Source organism: Thermobia domestica, chromosome 13, assembly GCF_964235325.1.
Source record: "Thermobia domestica chromosome 13, izTheDome1.hap1.1, whole genome shotgun sequence".
Classification (NCBI taxonomy): domain Eukaryota; kingdom Metazoa; phylum Arthropoda; class Insecta; order Zygentoma; family Lepismatidae; genus Thermobia; species Thermobia domestica.
The window spans coordinates 194,691,624-194,699,031 of NC_137466.1; positions in this window are offsets into that span (position 1 = coordinate 194,691,624).

Sequence of the window (7,408 nt, forward strand, 5' to 3'; positions counted from 1 at the left end):
CTTTAATATTAACAAACTTTGAAATTTTAGATCAAGTGCGTCGAGTGACAAAGTGAAAAATATAAACATATATGTGATATGAAGTAGTTAGTTGTCTATAGTTAAAACAAAACCAATTGAATACTCTCATGGACACTAACCACAGTGCGTAAAGAGAGTTAAGAAAAAAAAAGGGGAGCTATTATCGACGTAAAAACAAAGACTCATAAAACTGTCGATATGTCTCCTATTGAGACAAGAACTCAATAAAATATTACTAAAGTGTTTTTTTTTTTGAATGATTAACCAATTATTTTTTCTCTTTTGCCTGCAACGATATGTATTCATTGCATTGAATTTTAAATATATCTTGACCCTTTAAGTTTTTCTTTCTTTCTTCTTTTTTCTTGTTTCGTCTTTGGTTTAATTCCTTTTCATGTAATTCAACTTTTAATATATATATATAAAAGGAGAAATGTGTTATTTGATCTTGTTGCAAGTAGCGAATTTCTGTGCATGTTTATGAAACATTCTTTTCATGTATTAAATTTTCTTGTTATGTCAAACTAAACCTTTTTCTATTGAAATGTAATAAATGTATATAGCAATGTAGTTAGGTTAGTTTAATTTAACTAAATACAACCCGAAGTATACATTGTCCTGTCTGAATGTGTGTGTGAGTGAAATGTAGGTTTAGTATTAAGTGCATCCATTATCTTGTCATACATGTGTAATTTATTATAATTATTGGTAGTTATCAATTGAACTCATTGAATGTTAATACTAACTTAAGTTGGCTCTATGAAGGAAGAAAAAAGGACGGAAGTAGCCTGAGCGAATGATCATCATGAGAGAACTGTGAAAGTCAAAATCTTCGACACATATGTGATACTCTGATTTTTTTTTTCCTGTGGTCGTTTCTAACATGCCATCAACTTCGTCGTTCATTTTTCAAATATTGAATATTAGTCTAAACTTTCTGGAAATATTGAATAAACGGTAAAATTAAACTTTCTCATCTATCTCCGAGCTAGATTGGGATAATTCGGTAATTGGGGTCAAATGGATCTAGATCGGGGATGTATGGGTTAACATGTGTCTATCTTTGATCACCCTAATACCAGACATTCACCCAATAGCTATTGGAAATGATCCCAATTAGATAATTATTCACTTTCCTTTACCATATTCCTCAAAATATCCAGTAACAATTTCCTCTTTAGCACCTTCTTACTTCACCTCTTTCCTCTTCTATCTTCCTCTTCCTTTCTTCATCTTCTTCTTCTATTTTTTTTTTAATAAAACTGAAAGGGGGGTCGTGACTGGGAATTCTATATGTAATAAACACGGTCATGTATTTATTTATTTTATTTTATTTTCTTTAGAAGTCCGATAAAAAGTTTTCTCGTTTCGATCGAACCTAGTATGTTTCGAAATTAAGAAATGGAAACTATATTCCAATATAATTAGGCATAAGCTGATAGCTTCATGAACATCCCTACCAGGGATGAAGGGTTCCCACTCACGACTTATTCTGTGCATCACTTTTGTTGCAGATTTTTTTTCTTTTAATCAGTTTTAGATTACAAGCGGTGACAGGATTCGTTGTTATGGCAACAGTGGTTTCTATGACAACGGCCCCCTTTTAGCCAGTTATAGACTCAACCTACAGGGTCAGTACTTAGTCCTGTATATGTCTACCAAGTTTTATGTTGATCATTCCTTTCGAACCGAAACATGTCCCTTGTTAGTGTACTATGATCGTTGCTTCCTACTTTAAAAATATATACATGACAAAGCTTCATTTTGATATAACCATTATTTGTGTATCGCTTCCAGTTCATAAGTTCTACTATCCCAAACTCCGGGCTGCATTGTATATTGGACACCCTGTAGTATGTACTGAGGAATAATGAGTCATCCACTTCTGCTTTTTTGTATACGCTTAGGTATATACATTTAATGTTATTTTATGTTCTGGGCCCGACCCAGAAGGACTTTAGCTACAAACACAAAAGTTCCAAACTTTTCAACATATTCTGCCCGAAGGTCAACACACTTGGCATATCGTTACTGTACCTTCTCTAACGTTTGAAAAAGGAAGAAATAAAGAAAACAAAAGGAAGAAATAAAGAAAACAAAAAGAATGGGTTTATACTGTTCTTCAAAACAATGTTCTGCAGCTGTTATAAACTTGTTATCATTGCCAAATTTCATAACTTCTTTTAGTGCAAAAAACAGATAAGAATCATAGTGTCCAAGGTAATGCGAATAAGATTGATGAGCAATGCATTGAAACCGTAGGTCCTTCAGAAAATCCATTGTTCTTCCAGCCACGTGAAGGAGAACAATGTTCTAGGGAACAATCTTCGCAACTATCTCCAGCACTTTTATTTAATAGCGTCTTTAACTTAGGCAGGAGACTCCAGTGATTCTTTCATGTTATGGTTTGCCTCGTGGGAAGGTATTCTGGTAACAAAACACCCTTCTTATCCCAGAATATTGAATCAATCACCTTGCCTGCGAACCTCTCTGCTTTGAATTTCTTTGGCTGTGAAGATCCTGAGTGGCGTCACTTGTATGACTACTTTCTGACCTCGGGATGAAAGTAGTGGATCCAACTCTCATTCTGAGTAACAAGCCGATTCAAATAATCATCCTTAGGGTTCGCGAAATATCCCAAAATAAACTGAGAAGAAGGCAAACGTGTGCGTTTCTTATTGGCGTTCGAACACTTATTTCGTGGAAAGCTTGTGCATATCCAACTCATCATAAAATATTGACCAGGCATATTCTTTGGGTATGTGCAAGGGAATCTAAACTGGTCTGTTACTCAAGATCAGGTCATAAACTTGATCTACTTCTTCGACAGTTGACACTGACACTGGGCTCCCAAACCTTTCATCACCTTGTGTTGAAAAATTATTACCCTCAAATTTTGAGCTCTCTTTCTTCACACAAGTTAATGAAGGGCAATGTACACTCAATGGGCTTTATGCAGAGTCGTTTCGACTGGTGATTAGTGTCATACTAAAGAGTTCGACTAACATATGTTTCCAGCAGTAGGCCTTTAGTATGACGCTAACCATACTTCAAAATGTCACTGCATAAGGCCCACTATGTCTAGCAAGCAACCATGGATTTCGTTCGGCTACTTCTGTTGCAGGTAGAACTTTATGACACCTTGTAACTCATCCTTGGTAAATTGCAGAATGGTTCCATCAATAACCTGTAAACACCGTTAGTGCTACGGTCATTCTAAGTGGCACATAAACTTACTCAAGATCAATATTTCAAATACAATGAATGATTTTAGAATTACGTGTGTGGAAGGATGTCGGACAAAGTACTTATCAGCTTCCCATCATATATATATGGGACAAATAAAAGTGGCCCGGCCAACGCAGCTCCACGCTACAAAGAAACACAGAAAAGGAAAGGAAATATTTCACTAACCTGCTTATAGCAGATCTTGAAAATGACTACCACTCATCTCTTGAATGACTACATGAGTGAAAATAACCACAATTTCAGGTGTTCAGACACGTTTCGGAATGTGTTTTGTCTTGTTCAATATAGATTCTATCTGACGCCATTTTCCTACTAATCGTTGCGTTGCACTGTTTGCTGGGAATCTGACACCATGAAATTCATGAACAAACAACTCACCGCACTCTTTCCACGAATTTGTTTTGACGTGACTTTCCACAGCGAACACTCTCTGCTGCACTGTGAGTACCATCGTCACCTGTGCACTGCTCAACTCACACTGACACAGTCCGCATTAAGAACTGTTGGTATGCGTACACGTGGTGTGCGAGTTAGGTGGTGTGGTACCATGCATACGTTCACGTCCAATCATACCCACTCGTCCGGGCCACTTTTATTTGTCTCACCCTATATATAGATGTGTAGATATATATGACACTTTGTATGTATGAATGTATACGTATGTATGAATGTATGTATGCATAAAGTATTAGATTTTAGTGGAATATAGCACAAATATTTCTAACACTAGTAATAGTTCATAGTTTGGAGCCGCTTCTGAATGTGACTTTCCTTCGGAATCCGCACTAGATGTGACTTCCCTTTGGAGCCGCCTCTGGATATGACTTTCCTTGGGAGCCACTTCTGCCTTGGTACGACAGCTTAGAAAACAGCTAGCAAGTTACATACGACAGGTCACAACTCACTTAAAAAACCCTATTTACTACTTATATATTTTTCTAGGTATATTCAACTCGATTTAAGTTAATGGGAATTGAATAAAATGTTAATGCGAAACTTAAATTCATTCAAAACGTTAGTTTGTTAAAAAGAAAAAGAGAGTAAAAAATATAGTTATGATTGTAAGGGCTGCGTATAGTTTGAAAGTCGCTTGAATACGAATGTGTATGGGAGAGCTGCGTATTGTTTTGTGTATTGAATTGTTGTTTTTCTGCTTGGGTTTGTTTTTCTTTTGTAGTTTTGTTTCTGTTTAGTGTTATGTATAGTTAATCTTATAACATATATATTGTTATTTATAAAGCATCCTTGTTGATTACATATTTTGTTAAAATGACTTCTGAAAATAAATATATTTGTATTGATATTCCAAATGATAGTGATTTTCATACTATTGATCAGACAGGTTTTGGAAACAATAGTACATTCGGTGAGATTTCCATGAGTCTCACACCCCCTGCCCGGTCTATCTTGTTACACAGTACATTTTAGAATAGGAATTTGTATATATGGGAATGTGTAGCCAACGTTTGTTCCAGGGATCGAACCAAGAACCATGCAGAATGTGAGTAGTGTTGTTCAACCACCTATATCACACCAAGTATTCCGTGATAATAGTAGTAATGAACCAAGACATGTAGAAGTTCGTGATAGTGTGAACCTCTTGTGGGTAATATTCCAAATAGAAGTGAAGGCTTCCTTAATCCTTATTTAAATACGCAAAATTATTATAGACGCGTATCTTATTTGAAGAACTCAACTCCCATAGGTTCATTACATGTAAATACAGTTCGTTATAATCAAATGAGATCTGAGGGTGATAATCAAATTTCTGTTCGTAGCTGTGAACATATGTGTGAGGGTGAACCTAAAGGTATTGACACTGGATCCGAACCTATAAGAGCCTTTTCATTTAATATATTTTTTTTTTTTTGAAAAATATTCATTCAATAAGAACATTGAAGTATTGGAAAACAGTATTAACCATATTAAACAGATTAATGGTAATAACAATTCTGCTGTTTTTGAAATGTTATTCATTCTTGAGCGTGTACAATCTGAAAGTAGTTATCGCATTTCATTTCTTTTGTCGTCTGTTTTAATAAAAAGTGAAAATGTATTGCTGCGGGATGTTCAATAAGCATTGAGCAATAATGTTACATGGGTTTCATTTAGAAGGAGCATTGCAGATAAATTTATTACTGATACGGCTAAACATACGTTAATTAGTGAACGCATCTATCGCAAACAAACTCTTACTGAGTTTGTAAATTATTAGGTAGACACTCGTAGTATCTATTTTGTTTTAGCTCAATTGTTACATCTTTTTGATAATGAACAACAGCTAGTGAAAATAACTCTCAACGGAATGAACCCTGCAATTAGGTTCAAAATGTAACAAAACTTTATACCATCTTCTATTGAGGAATTGAGTACGAGGGCTGGTCAGTATGTTAAAGTTAATAGAAGTCAATTAGATTATAGATTAGATATAGATTAATGAATTCCAAAAACACAAATACGTCTACATCCTCGATCAATGCTAGTTAATTAGAAAAATCTAATGGCAAAAGTAGTGTAAATCAGAATTGCGGCACTGTTTTCAATGATACTCGTTCTGCGGGGTATGGAGTTCGGCTCAGTATGTATGATAAACAATATTGTGTTCCAGCTGTGATTAATTACGCAGTGGCATCCTTTATTAAGGCGAAAGTGAATGATGTTGAGGTTTTTCTTGTTTGGATGGCGGATCATCCTATAATTTAGTGACAGATCATCTAGTTCGGAAGTGTGCGGTGCAGAGTTATTGTGTTGAAGCACAACCATTAAATATAAGTGCTCCATTAGGACGAAATTACATGTCATCTAGTGAGATTATGTTAATACTGAAAATACAAGGATGGTTCGAAAGAGTAAGGTTCAGGATAGTTGATATTCTTCCCTGAGATTGTCTATTGGGAACGCCATTTTTAAGAGCTACTGGTTCGGTTATTGATTATGGTCAATCTTCATAAAAATACAATTATTAAATCGAGATGAATATATCATGTAAAACGTGTTTGTTTTATGAACGTATGTTGTGATTGATGATATTAATACTTGTCTTTTAAGTCTGGCCAGATAAAAATAAAATTTTTATATTATAATTGAAAGATTGAGAATTACCTATTGCTTACATGAGAGAATAATTGTAAAAAATAATAATACATTGATGAATTCTAGTCAAACAAATTATTGAATTAAGAAAATAAAATATGTAATTGAAATTATATTTTTAATGTGTTGTATAAGTTTTATTGTGATAATTGTTATTAGTTCCTATTTATTTTAATGTTTTGTTTCCAATCCCAAAATTAATTAAATTAAATAATCCAAAGAGAAATAGAGAAATTTTACTGTGTAAATGTTTTCTTTCGCGGAGGAGTAGGTTGTAATAGTTCATAGTTTGAAGCCATTTCTGAATGTCACTTTCCTTCAGAACCGCCACTGGATGTAACTTCCCTTTGGAGCAGTCTGTTGATATAAATTTCCTTGGAAGCCGCCCCTGTTTTAGTACGACGGCTTAAAAACACATAAAAAACATTTAACGCTCCCTAAATATCCCCTCTGCTAAGTTTTAAAACCAGTGTGAATGAAAGAGTACATTTCACCTCTTCCCCTTGAAATTCCACCTGGTATTAATATTTCCACCATAGTTTAGTGAAAATTATTCAATTTTGATAGAAAAAATATGTTCTATGACACTTACCCATCACTTGAAATAAATTCAGTGAAAATGAGATATTGACTCCAAATTTCCCTTTTGTGACCTTCTTAGATTATTAATAAATTCTACTATAAAATGAAAATATACCGTTTTGATACAATCTTGTTTATATAGTGTTAGGTTCCATCACAATCCTTATCAGTTAGGATTCAAATTCAAACGTGTCAATCATGTAGAAATAAATTATTCCTTCATCTGCTTTAGAAAGATGGCCCAAATTATCTGTTGTTAAGAAAGATATGATTTCCAAGATTGAGGACTACTCAGGTTCGTTGGGATTAAAAATGGTGAATGATAAAATTATGAAATTGTTGAATAGTAATAACTATAATGTATTGTCACTCGTTACTACAACACACTAGTATCGCTAGTTAACTTTACGTGTTTAACACAAAGGAAGATCTTTTATAGGAAAATCTTGCCTTCCACCTACCC